A 20,196-nucleotide genomic window follows, 5' to 3' on the forward strand; every position below is an offset into this window, starting at 1 on the left:
ACCAATGCCAGTAATTATAATTGCAAATATCAATGGAGATAAAATGGGTTGCAACATAGCAGCGTTAAACACAGTACATTATATAGGAAAAGCACAAACGCAAGAAACATAACACATGACAACAATTAGTTAAACATACCTCTCAACCAACTTCTAGATAGACGTTTTATGCTGTCTTCTGTTATGTTAAATGTAATAAGCATATGGGGAAGACTGTACTGACACATTTATACGCCATAATTTGTACGCGGAATTAATTGGGACATACCACACATCATTAGATCTGGTTATTTTTTCTAACAGGTTTTTAAAATTTAGATATGAATGTTATGCTTGTCCTACGGTTTCTGATTTCTGATTTGTACAACAACAGCAGCTGATACTCGTTGAGGGGATTGACTCGTACAATGTTATATTTTTGGAACAATTCAGAAGTGTGAACGCAATTGCCCTGGCTTCCAAGTGCTCGTAGACCCTGCTTTTGGAGCGTTACAAAGCTCTACAAGGACGTTTTGGTACCGTTACCACATACGAAGTGACAGTAAGCAAAGAGAGGAAATTACTGCTATGGCAGCCACTACTACCTCGTTTGAAGACCACGTTGTATCGCCAAGCGTTGAGCTGTACAACAGAAGCCAAAATTTAAAGTCAACATTAGAAGCTATACCTTAGTTATAAGGGCATCGTAGTAGAAGAATAGGCCGCGCCTCCCATTCACAGGGTATGGGCTAAATTGTGGGTCTATTCCGACCGCGAAAAAAGGGGTTACAGGTCTTCTATAAATGGTAACGACTTTACTGCAATGTTGACCATGTTGACATTGACATCAAGGCGGTAGGTGTCCATGCCATTCACTCAATCACTGCAAAAAAAAAAAAAAAATTCCCGCGAAGACTACGACGTGTTGCGCGACGGACCGGCGTCGGCTGTTCGCTACTGATATCGATATGGCGGCGCCACGTCATTGAACGATTTGGCGGCGTGATTTTAACGTGCGTTTAAGTGATTAGATAGTATTTTTCTTAACCTAATACCAATAATCGGTGGTAGCATTCTCAGCCAGGTGCACCTTTCAGGGTCATCGCAATTCTTTCAGACGCAATCCGAGCTTTCTCGAAAATTCTCACCTCTTAGGAATCTAGAAAAATCATTTCAGGGAAGTTATATTTTGAATGTCTCAAGAAGTTGGCTTGGAAAAAAAACTTTAAAAAAATTTCCAAGGATTCTGAAAATTTTTTGTGTATTTCGCTGTCAAAGTTTACTCCCCTTCCATTTCTATGGAATAGTTTCCATGGCTCTGGAGTTTGGTCGCGAAACGTTTTAAGCTTCAAACTTCGCACAAAGCAAGATATCACCCCAAGTATTACCTTTGAAAAAATATATTACATTCCTCTGAATAACTACAGAGTAATCGCTGATTGATTGATTGTAGGGTTTAACGCGCCGACGCAACGCAGGCGATGAGGCGCGCCGTAGTGGAGGGCTCCGGATTAATTTTGACCATTTGGGGATCTTTAACGTGCGCCGAAATCTCGTATACACGGGCGTTTTTGCTTTTCGCCTCCATCAGAAAAGCGGCCGCCGCGGCCGGGAATCGAACCCGCGACTATTGAAAGGGCTGCCATGAGTCGGAAAGCTGCACATGTGATCACTGATTGCTCTGGAGATGTCGAGTGTAATGCGAAGTAGTTTTTCGAAGATAATAATCAGGACGTAAGCTTGCTTTGTGCGGAGTTTCAGGTTTGGCACGTTGCTCTGCCAGCTTCCAGAGCCATGGAAACTACCCCATTGAAATGTATGGACAGTAATTTTTGACCCCGAACTTCGGAAAAATTAATCGGAGTTCCGCAAATTATTTTTACACTGCACACATTCAAGGCGACTCCTGGCTGTATGCGAAATATTACTTGCCTGCTGTGGTTTTACTAGGTTCATGAGCGATCAGAATTTTGAGCGGGAAAGCTGAACCGCGCGGCGCGTGTTTTCACCTTGACGCTGCGTCGACATTAGCGCCCTGGCGACTACAGTCAGTTGAGGCTTTTTTGCTATCCACCTAGATATTACAAGGGTAGTCCGAAAAATCTCTTCGCCATAGCAAGCCCTTCAGAGCATTGAAGGATTCTGGCCATAGGGATGGCGCCTCGGGCAGTCAACGGTAAAAAAAGGGATGGGCGCGTCTATGGCGGTGGTTTCAAAGCTCTAGCAGCCAAAGCTTTTCTGCATGGGTAGATATCTGATGGCCGCGTTCAATCGCGGCGCAAAAGACGAGTGGTAGAGCAATGGTCACCCCGAGAATTCACGAAAGAAAAGGACGTTACACAGCCAGCCTTCACAACCTCACTTCCGCTGACGCTGGATACTCTGCTCTTTCCCCTTCCGGAGTTGGCCGAGTTTGATCCAGCCTGTGACACACGGTAATTTTTAAAGCGGAGCTTGCGTTGCCTTTCCTTCCGGTATTCTGGAACTTTGCTGCTGCTGCTGTTGCTACTGCTGCAACCTGGCAGAGAACCCAGAAAGAGAAAGGGACCCGGAAAGGGGGCGCTTGAGGACGTTACACCAAATACCGCTGGCCTCCCCGTACCGCGCTCGAAGGACTTGCCGGGGTAGTGACCTGCAGAGGGGGGTGGTGTCGGGGGTAGTAGGGGCGTTAGGTGAAGCCCTAGTTCCTGCGTGTATCACGTTGTCTGCGCTTGGAGCTTGTGGCATCTTCGCCAGGGAGATTGAGACGCTGAACGTTTCCCCTGACGTCTCGTATTTCTCGACGCACTCGCCACTGTACATCATTCTGAAAATTTTGCAACTACTCCAAGCACAATTCACACAGGCAAAAAAATGCCACACGCAAGTTCATTTCAACCTGGGTGTGCCACAATGAAAGCGTCTTGTTACGTCGATACGCTCCTATGCCTGCGATCCGCTAATTTGTTTTTAAATGCAGAGCATTTCTTAGCCTCGCCTGTTCCTGCGTCGGAAGGCGTCCACAGCTCCGCGTCCGCAGCAGGTGCGCGCATGCGTCGTAGTCAGCCCGTTCGCTCCGTCGCGGTCTCTGCGTAACAGGTGCGTGATAGCAGCGCGGTGGGGTGTGGAAGGGCGCGCGCTGCTTGCGCATGCGCGCTCTCCCCCCGTACAGCTCTCCCTCTACTGCGCGCGCTGCAAATACAAAGCGGCTAGCGGACGCTCGTGCTTCAGTCACTGCGTTGCTCCTTCCTTCCTTGGTTGACGCTCGCTCCCACGTTTACTCTTGTCTGCTACTCCAGCATCACGGAAGAAGCGATGGAAGCAACACTGCCTTCAACCAGTACTGAGGCCCCAATGCTCTGCATTTACTCGTGTTCCCCTCGCGGGAAGGCGCGGGAATATTTTTCTTTCAGTATCAACACTCCCAAATGTTTATATAGCTTTACTTTAGGTATTCTGTCATGCTTGTTAACACTGTGCCAGAGCTGCAGTCATTCAAAACAATTATTCCCTTTTTTCCCCAGAAATCAGTTCAGTGGCTTCCAGGCCAAATGTATTTGTGAGCGGTGGCCAATTTCTTAGGTCACCAGGCAAAGGAACATCATCTGCATACAACAATTTGGAATACGAATTACTACCGCTTTGCCTTACTGGATATGTGTTCAGTGGAGCCATAACTTACTTTCTTCAAGTTTCTTTTCTAGCCCTATCATGTAAACCGAGACCAGCAAGCATAGGTCAAAGGATATCTGTTTTCTCCTTCTTGGGGTGCTAATGTTCGGGGTGCATTTCTGCCCTTCTCATGCATTGCACCCTGTTGTCCTAATAAATTTCCTGAACTAATTTGTAGTAAATCGTCATATAAAATCTATAGTTTTGAGAGTAAGTCCCACAAAAATGCTCAATATACATTGTAATATGCCCGTAAATTCTACCCATGATCGTATAACCTCAACCATCGGAATTTCAATAAATTCTGCTACCACAAACAAATTATCTTATAAACGTCTTCCTTGTCCAAATACATTAAGGCGTTTCCTGAGGATTTAATTTTATTACATGCATTCTTAAGTTTTTATTTTCATTTTCTGCACTGCAAATTTATACAGAACCGATTTCTCTGTAAGTAATCTGTGTGCGTCAATACTGGTATTGTTCTTTGGCCTTCATGCATTAAATTCACCGTACTCTGCAGCTAATGCTATGATGATTAGCTTTACTTGTATTACATTATCTAGTAATCAATGTTGACTGTCTTATCCTGATCACTTGTGTCCACTGTCCACACAGGTGTATTATACCTGTGCTACACGACCGTTTTAAAGGCCTTCCGAATGCCTTCGAACTAATAGTCTATCGAGTGTCCCATTGCAAATACGTGAGGTGCACTTCCAAGTGAGCGTTCAACTGTCAATCAAAAGTTACTGTGTAGCACAGGAATTGAAGGACTACTGACACCACTTTGTTATTCCCTTTTATTGCTTTTATCTATACCTAATGGCCTGTCAACCCCGAAACAGTAATTTAAATAAGGGAAAACGTTGACGAAGTGCCTCTTGTAGGACGCTGCTTGTTTAGTCTGTGATATTTCGCGGTTTTTTTGCGCTCAACCTACAGGACACCGCTTTTGTCCGAGGGGTGATGGACGGGGACCCCTCGGAGGAACCCTGCAACGTCGATCCACCGGAGGGCGCCGCCTCCAGGAAGTGCGCTAGCCTCCTAGCTGACGCAGACAGCGAGGACACCGACCTTTACTCAGCGCCCAGTGACGATGACTCCGACGAGGGATTTAAACAGTACCTTGGAAAAAAAGGCAAAAAAGAAGGTTCCCCCAAGCTTCATCGCGATCGAGCACCTCGACTGTGAAGCCCACTTCTAGACACCTTGTGCACACGATACTGTTCATGGCGGAGGCGAAGACAGACAATTTGAGGATGCTCAACACGCAAGCAGTCTCTGCGTTCCTCGAAGCCACTGTGCCCCGAAAAGGTCAAGGACGTGAGGATGAATTCCGCGCGGAATATCTTGGCCATTGACGTGGAGTATCAGAGTGCACTGGATGTTTTGCGGGAAATTATGTCAGTGCAAGACATAAAAGTGCGAGTTGACACTTCGTGCGGAGACACGACGGTAGGCGTAATTTATGACGTTGATGCGTCTATCCCTGATAAGGACCTAACAATACTAATCAAACCTACGGATGAAGGTATTGTTATCAGGCAAGTGAGCCGCATTGGTGCGTCTAGGTGCCTGAAGATAGCTTCCAAGGGCGACAACCTTCCTTCCCATGTTAAGGTGGCTCATTTCCGTCGGCCTGTCCAACCTTATGGGCCACAACCCCTCCAGTGTCACAAGTGCTTAAAGATCGGCCACGTCGCTGCAGTGTGCGGGAGCGCCACCGTATGTCCCGAATGTGTTGGGCCCAACAAGGCTAGCGACTGTAGTGAAGGTACCCCCAAGTGCGACAACTGTAAGGGCCCTCACGATGCCTCATCGAAGGTGTGCCCACGTATGAAGAGGGAGGTGGCTATCTTGAAGCAGATAGTGAGGTACCACTCCGTGCACAAGGAGACTGCCGCGACAGTACTACAGCGGCGGCGCCACCGGTCTCGACGCCGGAGGTCTTCAAAGAAGGATGGCCGTTCTCTAAACAACGCCTCTACGCAAGCGGCTCCTCTACCTGTGCAGCACGTACTTCCACCACCGCTACCCCCCCCCCCCCCCCCCCCCCCGGCCGTCGCCACCTCTGCTACCTCCACCGCCCCCGCCCCAGAAGGATTCGCTGTGAAGGCGTCGCAACGAGGTACAACAGACCTTGTCGGCTGACTCGTGGCCACCGCTGTCACCGATTGTACCTCTGACTGAGCCCCAACGCTTAGTGCTGAAGACAGTCGCGAGAACTCCCGTCCCGACTACGTCCTCAGATCGTCAAGTCGTCGCGGCCCTGAAGTCCCTCATGAATGCCATTCACACATTGCTAACCAGTCTGAATACACCATCTGCGTTGAGTGCACTGCAGAAGGGGGGGGGGGGGGCGCTGGATCCAGTACCTGCAAGCATGGGATATGCAAGTGCAATTGCGGGTGTACGGTCTTCATTGAGTGCGAATAACAAAGAGGCTTCCAGCTTCGCCGGGTACTCAGGCAATGGAAAATTCATGGCGAAAGTGTAAAAGTTTACAATGAGTGTACGGATGCTCTTTATGCTCAGATAAGTCAAATAATGCAGATACGGTAACTTTTTGCGGGCGTTCCACGGACGGCACTGCATGCAGCGCATCACGGCATTATAGATAATAGCAGGAATAGCTAGCTGAGCTAGCCATGGCTAGCTAGTAGATTAATCGAATGCAGCGCGTGGCTCACGTTACTGAAGTGCAGCCACAGCGCACAACACTTGCTTCGCCTACGGACCGCCGGCCAGCCGGCCGCTTCCGCACGTTAGTCACCGTCGTCGCTCGCGGCACGTGAATTCTACGAGTGACGACGCGCGCGTACCGCTGCCATCTTTCAGCGCTTGAGCCAACAGCACTACCGCCCTAAATATTATTATGTTCGGCCAAAAAAATGTTTTTTTACGCGTTCCCACTGCATTTCATAAGCCCTTACCCTGAAGACGCAGAACCAGCGGTCTGATTTCACTGAAGCTACGTAATGGTCACAGCGTCTGAAGTACAAGGAAACGTAAATACGATGCAACACACCAGGGCTTAAAAAAAGTCTCACCTTTCGTTCAGGACGCAAAACCGATGCCGCGAAGAAAGCACTAGGGGTTACTTTCTCCACAAAATAGCACGAGGCTGCAGAAAGGCACGTGAAAAGAGGCTGTCAAAAGAGGCAAATGGCGGCTTCGGCTTGCGGCTTGGTCAGGCTTGCCTTCATAGAATGCATGAAAAAGCAAAAAAAGTACATTCACAACTATTCAACTTGTTGCATAATAAAGTGTGTAGGATAATAAGCAACAAGATTTTAAAAGTATGATATTGCGTGTTAACCCTTTCAGACACCGCTCGCTATTTCCCCCTACAAATTTTTGTTGTTGTTTTTATGCTATACTGTGATGAATTGGCAGGTTACTCACCCAAACACAATCTTAGTTTTTTTTACAGTCATGTATAGAATTGTGTACATTGCTTCACAGAGGGCAGGAACGTCAAGTAGTGCTGAATATTTCCACAGACGCATATATTTGTGTGATATGCATTGTTTCTATATTTTTTAGGGCCGCAAGTCTTGAGGAAACGAGGAGAAAGAGTTGAAAAAGCTCAGCTGCTAAAGCCATCGCGAGCGTCGCATTTTGTTTGTTTATGGTGCTAGTAATCTTACTAGCCGCCAGATAGCCCTAAAATCTTCATTGTTAGACGAAGGGTACAAAATTATGCTAAACTAGGAAAAACGTTCAGTTTTGGTATTTCTTTTGCAAAAACACGCAGGATTGAAATGTACACAGTCGTGTACATGGAGTCTAAAAGGGTTAACCTATTTTTAAATAGATTTTTTTGCCACTTGCGCCAACTTGCGGAAGGGCAAAAAGTTAGGGTTTCGCGTGATCATGATGCACTCATTCGGCCGGGACTTTGCCCAGTGTCCTGTCTTTAAATTATTTTTATTCTATGGCGCTGTCTCGTTCACTTTCACGACGATAGTTTTTCTTAGGCTACTTGAAACCGAAAATGTTGACTGGTCTGTCTGAATGTATGGGCCGTACTTGGAGTCCCTCCTCCACTCCATTTGCTCCCTCCACTCGACTGAGGGGAGGAGAGGGAGAGGAGAAATACTTTATTTATGGCCAGCAGGGAGTGGGAGGTCGGGATGCGCAGAGCCTCCACATCCCACCCACGTTCACGACGTCTTCGGGACTAGGCCCCGCCGGCGTCGGCGTGAGCGGTGCGCGAAAGGTACTCGGGAGTTCGTCCCTTTCCCCCCCGTCTGCGACTCGCTCCGCTTCTGCCTGGCGAGAGCAGCCTCGAGCTGCTGGACGGCTAGAGTTTGTGCGGCCAGGTCCGTCGAATATACGGCACTCGTTATGGTGTCCGGCAGCCGGCCGTAGAGGTCGGCAGCTTCCACGGGCTGCATTCCGCAATGCTCAAACATGGGGGAATCGATTTCAAGGATCTCCTCCACTGGAGGCTCGAGTGGAGGAAGGACTCAGAATACCAGGGCATGTGTCTGTCTGTCTGTCCCTTGATTCAGCCTTGCGGCTATAAGTTAAACGAATACTTGAACGAGACGCTGTTAACATAGCAAAACTTTTCTAACACCCAAAGACGCCGGTGCGATTCCCGGTCCCGGCCGCCGCTTTTCTGATGGAGGCGAAAAGCAAAAAAACGCGCGTGTTCTCGAGATTTCGGCGCCCGTTAAAGATCCCCAGGTGGTCAAAATCATCCAAAGGCCTCCACTACGGCGTGCCTCATCGCCTGTGCAACGTCGGCGTGTTAAATCTCACAATCTCACAATCAATCAATCAATCAATCAATCAATCAATCAATCAATCAATCAATCAATCAATCAATCAATCAATCAATCAACCAAATCAAAACTTATCTAACGCACTGAATCAGGAAACACACTTCTTACTTCTCAACTTCGTTCAGGAAAAAGAAATCATTAGGCATATTTTAGGCAAAAAACAATACAAAAGTGGTATTTCCAGTGTTCTTTTAATTAAACATACATGGATGCTTAATTTTTGTGGTACAAAATAAAAATTACGCATTGAAAACAATGTTTGAGCCAAAATACAAAGACCCATTGCGCCTGTGGCTCGTTACTCATGGCGACATTGCAAGAAGTCCCACAGTAACGAATGGTTTTAGTAGATGGCGCGAGAACGGTGGAACGCGCTAAAATTGTATTGACTGTGGAAGAAGGGAGACGGGCGGGGGAAAACGTTACAGGGGGGCGGGGCAGAGAATAGAGGCATTTACGTGACAGTGGCGGCACCGCACTATCGTCTTTCGATGCTATTCGCAGCGAAGTACGCAGATACGTGGCCGTATTTTTCTAACCCATTCCACCATGTAAAATATGTTTGCGGATACCAGCCACCGGCGTCTGTCTGGTTCTTCTATGCCAAAAAAGAAACGGCTTTTTAATGGTTAGGTTTTAAAGGCGATAGCCTTCCTTGGGCTACTTCGACCGTCCGTCCGTCCGTCCGTCCGTCCGTCCGTCCATACTTCCGTCCGTCTGTCTGTCTGTCTGTCTGTCTGTCTGTCTGTCTGTCTGTCTGTCTGTCTGTCCATTGATTCAGCCATCCAGCCGAGAGTTGAAATGCTGGGACGACAGCTTTATATAGGCGAAAATTTTCCAAACCGCTGAATCTGGAAACACATTTCATACTTGTCAACAATGTTCATCAAAAAGAAATCATTAGGCATATTTGAGGCAAAACATCATTGCATAAGTGGCCAAAGCCATGTTTTGACCTGAAAATAGAAAAAGAGCTCGCGCGAACCTTACCCTCGAGGCAGTGTTCCAAGTTCAACGGTAACAGAAGTTCCCGGTAGATGGCGCGAGCAGTGCAAAGCGGGAAGGTCGAATTGACTTTAGCAAACCTTCTCTGTGTTTATCGTGGGAGTATTAAAATGGAGAGGAAGAGCGTGAGAGGGGGAGCGGGAGAGAGAAGAGAGGCGTTTTCGTGGCAAGGGCGACAGCAGATTATCGTATTTCGAAGACATTTGCAGTGAAGTGAGCAGATACGCGGCCAATTTTTTTTTCCTTGCACCACTTTCTGAACTGTTGGCTCTTGCTCTTGGTAGCTGTTCCATTTTTTAGAAGCGAAGCCCCTCAGGGGCTCGGGCTGTCGGTGTCTGCTGTCGTCGTCGTCTCATGCAGTCACGGTACTAAAACACCCGGCCACTCGTTTTCCAACGCCTCGCGCTAGTACCTAACGCGTACTAAAAAAATGTGTATAATGGATAAAACCGGTTCCAAATAAACTAGCATCATTTAAACATTTGTGGAACGCTCCCTGTCCGCTTTAGCACTTGTCAAACACAAGCACAAGCTTTTTTCCGAAAGGTTATAATTTGTGTTAAATACCCACCTGCTCTCGACGCTAGGCCTCATCGGGTTGGGTGGTCGGCCGAAGCAAGTAAAGTCCTATTTACCCGGTGCCGGGGCCTCGTTGATCAGCGAGGACGAACCTCTGAGAATTTGGAGACCCGTGGGCCTTGGCCCTAGCACGAGACGCCGGACCCCGGATCTTGACCCCCCCACCGACCCGGACCCGGACCTGGACCCGCTGCCACCGCCGTTCTTGGACCGGACCTGCTGCCTACCTCCGGGCCCGGGGAACACGCCTCGTGCCTGAAAAGTGGACCGCCAGCTGGCGCCCGAACCAGCGGGCAGCCGGTCCCCGGTTGCCCACCTGGCCCTCCTGTAGGGCCTCCCCGGCGCTTCCATGAAGTTCCGGGCCCCGCCTCCGAAGGAGCACTGTTTCGAGTTCAGTGCTCCGAAGGAGGCCACTGTCGACGAGATTATCGACGGAATCTACATGACCGTCGGCCCTGAGTGCCTGCGGGCGCTCCAGCATCAGGGCGCATCTCGATTCTACGCGGCCCTGACCTCGGCTGCCGCCGCGGAGAAAGTCAACGTGGCCGGGGACTTCAAAATCCTCGGCAAAACCTGCCCGGTGACCTGCGTGGGGCCGCAGATCGTCTTTATGACGGCTCTGCGCCTCAAGCTGTTCATCAGTAATGACGACCTGGCCGCTGCGTTCACCCCCTACGGACGAGTCATCAGCGTGCACGACCAGATTTTCAAGGGCCACCCGAAGGTGGACAATGGCACCCGAGGCATCAAGATGGAAATGCGGAAGCCGGTGCCCAATTTCATCTTCGTGCGAGGGTGCAAGGTCCAGATGGAGTACCGGGGGGTGAAGCGGGTATGCTCGCGGTGCGGTTAGCCCGGCCACAACCGGGGCGACAGCCAAGCCCTCTGGTGCTACCGCTGCCAAGCCTTCGGGCACGAAGCGGAGCACTGCATCGCCGAGTGCCGGAAGTGCGGGGGTCACCACCCGACCGCAGACTGCCTGAAGCCCCGCTCCTACGCCGCAGTCCTGGACGAGTTCCCGGCCCTCCCAGGTGGTGCAGCGGAAAAGCCAGGAGTTAGCGACGACCCAGACAACGAGGTGGAGGGCTTCCAGGCAGGGCGCGAAAACCCAGACGACGACGACGACGACGACGACGACAACGAAGACGGCGACGACAACTTCTCCTTCTCTCTGGACGACGTGTCTTCGCCGCTCTCTCCCTTCGGGGAAAGTGACAGTGTCACTGAGAGCAGCGCGGAGCACACTGCGGAACCACCTGCAGTCCGAGAGCCCCAACCAACCAGCCAAGGACTTCAAACCACGGCCACGACAACTCCCCTTCCACCGAGGGGACGCGGGGTACCCAGCCGCATAAGCGCTAAGGCCGCCAAGCCGGCGTCGCCTGGAGCGAGTGGACGACCAATTCCGCCTCCCGCCCGTCAGAGACGCTCGCGACTGAGCCCCCGGACTCTGGTGCGCTGGCTCACGCCAGCGTGGTAGCCCCATCGCCGACGTGCAAGGCATGGACCTGAGCAAGGACCCTGACAAACGCGGCCCGCCTTGTCCGGCGAGTCGGACAGCGCAAAGGACTGCAGTAAGAAGCCCCGACCAACCTGATTTCTATTTTGTTTACAAGCAACAAATGTCAACGCAAGTAGCCACATACCTTATAATAATGCTTGTGGATTTTATGTCTTTGAATGCCCAAGGCTTCCGCAGCCTGGACAAACAAAGGGAAATTATGCACTTCGCTCGAGCGCAAAACGTTGACATTTTGTTTCTTCAGGAGTGCAATTTTCATTCGCCGCTCGATGTTTCCTTGTTTCGCACTCGGTTTTCCGTAGACGCTTTTTTCTCGCTTTCCAACTCAGTTGCCTGCGGTGTAGGTGCCGTTTTTTTGCGTTCAGCCCTTCGCCAGAAAGCGTATGTTATCTTCTGTTTAGACGGTCGTACGATCGCCGCCGAGTTTTATCTTGGTTCACGGCGTGTGCGCGCTGTAAATGTGTATGCGCCTGCGTAGCACAACCTTTCGTCTGATTTCTTTCGCTCGCTTGATGTTTATTTGCTTGATTCTTATCCTACGTTTTTGGTTGGGGACTTTAATTGCGTCCTGGACCCGCAGCGAGACGTGAGAGGTCCAGGGCAGCGCAGGCGTTACTGGGGTGCGCGCGAGCGGCGCGAGCTCGTGTCCAACTTCCGCCTCACGGACGCGTGGGTTCACTTGCACGGCAGCCAATTTGCAGCGACGTGGGTGAGGGGGGCAGCGGGGAGCCGGCTTGATAAGTTTTTCTTTCCCCCTGAACTCATGCGCAGTGTGGTCGGCTAGCTGTGCGGTGCTCGCGTTTCCGCCGGGGGCGCCGCGCGTGTCTGACCACCTCCCGCTATCGTGCATGTTGCAGTGCGAAGCCAGGGTGCCTCGCCATGACGTGTGGCGCATGGACCTGGCCTTGGTGTCTGACCCCCTTAGCGCAGCAACAATCAGCGCCTCGTTGGCGGCTGAGAACGCGAAATGGGTACGACGCGAAGGGTGGGACGCACTGAAGGCAAGGTGTTGCGAGTCGCTGGTGAACGCGGGGCGGGAACGTAAGGCTCGAATCACGGAGGAGCTCAACAACACGCTGAGGAGGCTGCGTATCGCCAAGGGCGGGGGCGACCTCACCTTCGCCATGCGCGATTATATCAGCCTCCTTCAGGCCAGGTATGAGCGACTGCTGCGGAAGTCCTCACAGGCGGCTAGCCAGGCATACGTGCAGGGGCGACCTGTGTCGGACCCAGCGGTCCTACGCCACAGACAGGCAGGGTCACGCGCGGGTTCCACATGTCGAGCTCGAAGACGGGGAGCTCAGTGAGCATAGCGCGGACATTTCAAGGGTGTTTACGGGGTATTTTAAAAGCCTGTTCACGTCCGAGGTGTCCGCGCTTGACGAAGCGAGCTTTGAAAGGAGGATACGAAGCTTTTGCGTCAACCTACCGCGCGTGCCGAACGACTCTCTCGCGCAGCTGGTAGCGCCGGTTTCGGAGGACGAGTTGTGGGAGGCAGTAAATGGGGCGAATGCGGCTTCGGCTCCAGGTCCTGACGGCATCCCGGCGGCTTTCTATAAGGCGTTTTTTGTCGTAGTCCGCGACCCCCTGTTATACATGGTGAATCGGATTATCGCGGGAGGCGCGAAACCCAACAGTTTCTGTGAGGGCAAGGTCATCCTGCTCGCGAAAGAGGGAGGGGAGCCATCAAACCCCAAAAGATCCCGGCCGATTACCTGCTAAATGCAGACTACAAGCTGGTAGCCGCAATCATAGCGAAGCGGGTCAGTTGCGTGCTGCCTGACGTTGTCAGCCTTGCCCAAACGTGCTTCGTTCCGGGCCGAACGGTTTTCTCGTCTCTGTCCCTGACAAGGGACCTTTTCACCTTTGCCTCACGATGTGGCATTGCCGGTTGCTTCGTCTCGGTCGATAAGGCGAAAGCCTTCGACCGGGTGGAGCACCGGTACTTGCTCGCCGTGCTGCGCTGTTTTGGGTTTCCGCAGGAGACAGTAACCCTAATTGGTGACCTTTACTCGGACCTGACAACTCGGTTGCTCGTGAACGGGCAGCTAAGCCCTCCCTTTGGCGTCACGCGCGCTATTCGGCAGGGCTGCCCTTTATCTCCCCTCCTGTTCGTCCTTTGCCTCGACCCGCTCCTTAGACGCGTCCGGACAGCGCCGACATCCGCGGCTTCCCCCTACCCGGCCAGGGCCCGGTCAAGGTTTCGGCCTACGCGGACGACGTGTCCCTGTTTCTGCGGGACGAATACAGCTTCGCAGCGTTTTTACGGCTTTTTGCGGAGTATAGCGAGCTGTCGGGTGCCCTGCTGAACAGGGGCAAAAGCAAGGCGCTACGCTCTGGCACGTTCGCGTCTGACCTGCCTGGCGGCGTCGACTGGGTAGCGGGCGTGAAAGTCCTGGGGGTCGTGTTCCACGCGTCGGGAGAGGTGGCGAGGAGGTCATGGAGGGAGATGCTAGCAGTGATGCCAATTTAGCGGATTTCCCGCTAAATCTGGCGGATTTCATTTTATTCCGACGGGGAAAAAATTAGTCTAGCGGCTAATGGATTTTTTAACGGGCCATTTGCATACATAGCGGATTTCTGGCGGATACCTCACGCAGTGCACCGATTCAAAATCGCCCTGCAAGAAACCATTTCCGTGTCCTCTAAAAATGCGGAAATTGTTTAACTTCAGAGGGTAGGAGGGCTCCTGTTCACTTGCTCCGCCTATCTCAGACAAACAAATTCGTGATGTTTCAAAGCGGCGATAGCTATCTAAGTAACACATAACAGACGAGCTGCGATGCACCCATCCGTGACTCTGCGCGCCGCCTGCCGCTTGCCATGCAAACAGTGAGTCCGTTATCGTGCAGGGAGCTGGCTGGCTCGCTGTTTGCACCGCAACCGGCAGGGGGCGCTCTGTAGTCCCGGCGGGAAGCGAGACGATTGGCGAAGCAGCCACCCACTTTTTGTTTTTTGTGTTCCAAGTTGCAGAGAACAAAGAAAGACGTCCGACTTCTTTGTGTCTAAAAACGGTTCCGTTTATTCTCCGCGTAACCTGACTCCCCTTCCTCTTGAGTTATGCCGAAAGTGGTACGTATATTCTCAGAAGTTCACGACGGAGTGGTTGAAGGATCCCTTCCTCAGCCAATGGCTGCAATGAAAAGCGTCTGCTGACGGAAAACAAGTTGCGGCGTGCAAACACTGCGGCTGTCAACTAGGCCGCAGATATTCAGACCTGAAAGCTCATGCGAACAGCAAGAAGCATAGGGAACTGGCTGGCAGTTCTTCAATCCAGACGCAACTGGGCTTCACTACAAAACGGCAAGTCCAACCAGGGAATGCCGCTGAGGGCAGAACTGCTCTATTTATCGCCGAACATTCTTGAATTATATCTGCCGATCACTTGTGCCAAGTCGTTTCCTGACAGCGAAGCTGCAAGAGCGTTCACATGCGCCACTCCAAGTGCGCTTCCGTGATTAAGAACGTTCTTGGCCCGCACTTCGAGGCGGATCTGGCCCAGGACATTGGGGACAGCTATTACAGCTTGATCATTGATGAGTCGACCGACATCATTGCCACAGAATTTCTTGCCATTTCTATCATCTATCGCAGTGTCACCAACTCAAGGATCGTGGCCGTATTCCTTAACTTGTGCACCTTGGAAGTGTGCACGGCAAATGGAATTTTGACGGCCATGAAATCCACTCTGATGGAGCACTGTCTTAAACTGGAAAGGATGAGAGGCGTAGGGACAGGACAGACAACGTGAGCGTTATGACGATTATCAATAATGGCGTTCATCGGAAGTTGAAAGCTGAGGCTTCCCACCTCGTACTAATCCGCTCCGCCTGCCACTCTCTGCAGCTAGCCACGTCGGCTGCTACAGCGGAAGCATTGCCGAAAAACTTGGAATACCTAATAAGCGAAACGTACAACTGGTTCGCAAGATCCCCTGCCCGGCAAATTGCGTACAAGAAGCTCTACGGTCTGATGAATGACAGCGATGAACCACTGAAGATTGTGCAAGCGTGCAGGACGCGGTGGCCATCTCTCGAAATAGCCGTATCAAAGATCATAGACCAGTGGACCGAATTCAAGGCGCACTTCGAAATGGCAAGGCGGACTGAAAAGTGCTATGCGGCAGAGGTGCTGTATGGTATGTACGAAAACCAGATCAATCTGGGGTACTTGCTTTTTTTGAGACCGATTCTGGCAGATGTTCTGAAGACGAAAATGCGGATCAAACAAAGCTGCCGAAAGACCTCATGACTTTGCTTTCAAGCTTGGTTAAAAAAGTCGTAATTCCGAAAGAGCAGATCGACGTTCTGACGTGCAGACTTGAGGACCACTTGAACCCCAAGCCATATCTGGGCTACCTGTTTGAGTGTAAGTTTTTTTTTCTTCAGTGCGAACATTAATAACTTGTAGGCTCATCTGTGATGAGGTTGACCAATGACGACCACCGCAGCACTGAAGCCTCAAGTGTTCTAGTTAGACTCCTTGGAAGACTTTTTTATATGTTATTTCAGCTCTCGTAGTTTTGGGAGCTTTTAGGAATTATAAAGGTATTTATCATACGAAATTCCACGGTTTTTTAAATAAAATAGGCCCTAGCGGGAAATTTAGTGGATATGTTTTAGAATCTAGCTGAATCTGGCGGATTTCTCACTGCTTTTTAGCGGATGTCTGACGCCCAGTGATGGCACCACTGGATGCTAGCAGTCGCCGAAAAGAAACTCGCGGTGGCATCGGAGTTTCCCCCGTCTCTGACAGAACGGGCGTTTATTATTAAGTCGTCCGCGGCGTCGGATTTTTTCTATGTTGCTCGCGTGGCGCGACCACCCGCGCGGGTAGCACGGAAGCTTGCCACGCTTTTCGGCTCTTTCTTTTGGGCGGGGAAAAGTGAACGCGTTAAGCGTGCTTTCCTTCGCCTACCCCGCGACATGGGAGGCTTCGGCATTCCCTGCTTGCCGATCATGTTTAGAGTTTTGGCTCTCAGAAGCTTCTCCGACCTAGCAGCCGACGTCGACTACCGCGGAAGGGCTCTACTGCAGTATTTCCTGGGGACGGCGCGCCGCGAATTTTTTGACGAGAGAGTGGTAGGTCCCACCGCGGAGGAACCACCAGCCTTTTACAGGCATGTCACGAGCGCCCTCCGGATGCTGCGGGAGAGTGCACCGGAGTTAGATTGAAAGTCAATGCGACCAAAGAAGGTATGCGAGGCACTGGCTATCAAGTCGATTGCAGAGGAGGAGGCCGAAAAGGCTCGGAGTATTCACTGGAGGCAACTCACCTCCCAGGTACTGCCCCCAGACGTAAGGGACTTTGGGTGGAGGAGGGGCTGGGGAGTACTCCCTACGGGAGATACGCTGGCTGCGTGGGGGGTGACACGTAATGCGAGGTGCCCCCAATGCGGCCAGACAGAGACGATTGGGCATGTGCTCAAAGGCTGTCGCGTGGCAAAAACGTTCTGGCCCTTGCTAACCCGTACCTTCGGCGTGGCGGTTGGCGCCGACACTCGTTCACGCGACGCCTTCACGGTGTTCTTAGTGTGCGTAGGGGCTTACCTAATGTGGAAGAGACGGGGCGTGGCGGCGCTGCGCGCGCAGCCGCAGCGCGCTATGTTCCCACTTTTGTGGAAAATCCGATCGAGACTGATTGAGCACCTTGAAACCGAGTTCGCCACGCTGGGGGAACAGGCCTTTCTCCAGCGCTGGTCTACACGGTTAATTAGAATTAGCAATAAGTAACTGCAAGTAGGTATCGTGCCCTAATAACACACTCAGTGCGTAGAAGTATAGGCCGAGAGGCCAGAAGGATGATCACTCCGCGAACATGTACTGAAGGAGCTGACTTTTACAAAAGTGTGATGACTAGCGTGGACCTGTGGGTGCCATGTGTTAACACAAAGCACTCACAGGTCGAGCGTGGTTTTGTTTGATAATTGAACGTAACTTTGATTACATAAACGTGACAATGCGTGACTCCGGCTCCCAATCATGACTCCGACTCCCAAACATGACTCCGGCTCCCAATCAGTGCATGCCGTGTGGCAAGAGCGAGACTTACAATCTTTCAATACACTGATACAATGCAGGCTTCGGCCCTCCCCAGGTTTCACGTTATTTGTGGTAGTTCGAGATTTTTCTGTATTTCATGAGGTGCCATTGCTGCCTCCTTGCCTCTCTGTATTTTCTTGCCATTTTATCTGATAACCGAAGACCAATTTCATTTCCTCCTTCCACCAGCTCGTTATTTGCCTCTTATCTATTGATGGGTTTCCAAGCTTCGCTTGATATACATTTATATTTACAAAGCCTGTAATATGGTTGGCCTTTCAATTTCTGCCTGGTGCTTTCTGTTTTGCCTTCCACGATATTTTACCCTCCACGGAATCCCTGCTTAAATTTTTCGGACAAAGTTCGGAAAGATTTCAAATTGCTCCTGTGCTATCAGAAGCGCTCGCTGAAATCGAGAAACCAGAGTGCCACAGTGGATCGCAGCTGTGACAATTTTCAAGTGCAATGTATTTTTTTATTGAGAGTACCCTTAAAGGCCCCGAGCAGGGGTATTACATAAGGGGTGGGGGGGAATACGGATCTCGAGAAACAAAGCAAACATGGAGAATACTTAGTGCAAAATGGTACGAATATTTGCACATATAGGTGCAGTTGACAAATGGAAATAAGACTGAAGGGGTCAGGTAATACAAAAGGAAAAAGAAAAATATACAGATATACAGACAGCATAAAAAATAATACTACTGATATACTGACAGCATTGAGAAAAGGATGTTTACAGCTGCGGTAAGGCATTGCAAAACGCGTCGTTGTCACTTATTACAGCAGTTTTACAAGGCAGGTCATTCCACAACTTTATTGCCAATGCAAGTGGTGAATATTTATACATGTTGGTACGTGCAAGCGGTAGAAATACTTTCAAGGGGTGATCGGTACGGGGGAAGATGTGGGTTGCCGGTTTGATATGCAAATAACGAAACGTTGATGCGCCATGGTATAACTTGAAGAAATGCTACAGCAGAAATTTTTCGTGACGCTGTTCTAAAGTGGGTAATTTTAAGTTGTTTCGGAGTAGCGTAATGCTTTGACGTGTGTAATTACGTAGAATGAAGCAGATAGCGCGATTTTGTACTGCTTCGAGAGATTTTCTAAGGTACATCTGGTGAGGGTTCCAGAGGATAGCCGCGTATTCAAGCTGTGGACGTACAAATGTATTGTATGCCATGAGTTTTGTCTCCCACGTTGCCATGAAAAGTGATTTACGTAGATGTCCCAAAGTCTTACTTGCTTTGTTTGTAATGTGACCAATATGGGCGTTCCATGATAGATTTGATGTGAGAATTACCTCTAGGTATTTGTAATGGTTTGTTCGTCTAATGTGGGCATCAGAAATATAATAATCGCAGGAGAGAGGAGAGCGAATACTGGTAAACGTCATCACCTTAGTTTTTTCAGTGTTTACACGCATCAGCCACTTGGAGCACGTGATGATACAGAGTTTAGGTCGTTTTGAAGTAGTAGGGAATCGTTGCAGTCTTTAATTTCGCGGTACAATACACAGTCATCAGCATAGAAACGGATGTTGGATGAAATAAAATCTGGAATATCATTTACGTACATCAGTAACAAAAGCGGACCCAAAACGGAACCCCGCGGCACTCCAGACGTGACGGGAACAGGTGAAGAGACGATATCATGAATTGTGACACACTGTGATCTATTCAATAAGAAATTTTGTATCCACATGATCGTGTTATTGTTAAAGTAAAAACTGCGTAGTTTTGATACTAGGCGCTGGTGAGGAACTAAAGCAAAAGCCTTGAAAAAATACACGAATAGTGCATTGGTTTGGTTACCTGAGTGTATACTGGTGTGTAGGTCGGTTATAAATTCAAACAATTGAGATTTGCAAGATTTTCCGCGTTGAAAACCATGCTGATTAGGGGAAAGTAGATTATTGGAAGAGAGGTGTTGCATAATTTGTACAAGATATGTTAGAAAATTTTGAAAGGTATAGAGGTCAGAGATATGGGCCTATAATTAGAAAAGTCAGTTTTGTCCCCTGCTTTAAAAATGGGAACAACGAAAGCGAGCTTCCAATCGCCAGGTATGAAGTTTTCTTCGATGGATTGCTGAAATAACTTACAAAGAAAAGAGGAGGATTGGGTTACCGTTAATTTTAGCAATTTAGATGATATTTGGTCAGGACCTGGACTACATCCGTTGCGTAGACGCTGTATGGCTCTTGCCACACCTTCTAACGTTATCAAGATAGCTGCCATTGCGGCACACTCGGGCTGAGAGGGGACACGCGGAGGCGGCATAGAGCTTTCAGTGGTGAAAACAGAGGGGAATGCTGTGTTATACGACTCGGCTATTTCCAACAGGGAAGGTCGGTTTGTTGAAGCGGGATTTTGCTGTCATTACGTTTATTAGGATTAATGGTGTTCCAGAATTGCTTGGGGTTGTCTTTTAACAAGGTTGGAAGGGTTTTGCTTAAAAACCCCGCCTTTGCTTTTTTAATTTCGACTTAGCAGACGCGCGAGGCTTGTTTGTATTTTTGCCACGCATCGGAGTGATTTGAACGTTGGGCAGCTTTGAAGGCGCGTTTCTTCTTCCCAATAATTTGTTTTAATTTGTAATTTGTAACCAGTAAACCAGG

At 50.0% G+C, this 20,196-nt stretch overlaps 1 protein-coding gene across 1 annotated transcript in view; it reads left to right on the forward strand.

Moving 5' to 3' along the window:
- Positions 1 to 20,196, forward strand: part of LOC144166011 (phosphate-regulating neutral endopeptidase PHEX-like) — a 110,509-nt gene that overhangs the window by 4,808 nt on the left and 85,505 nt on the right. The window lies entirely within an intron of this gene.

This window comes from Haemaphysalis longicornis, unplaced genomic scaffold (genome assembly GCF_048455015.1).
Source record: "Haemaphysalis longicornis isolate Haplotype H1 unplaced genomic scaffold, Haemaphysalis longicornis Haplotype H1 scaffold_155, whole genome shotgun sequence".
NCBI classification, from domain to species: domain Eukaryota; kingdom Metazoa; phylum Arthropoda; class Arachnida; order Ixodida; family Ixodidae; genus Haemaphysalis; species Haemaphysalis longicornis.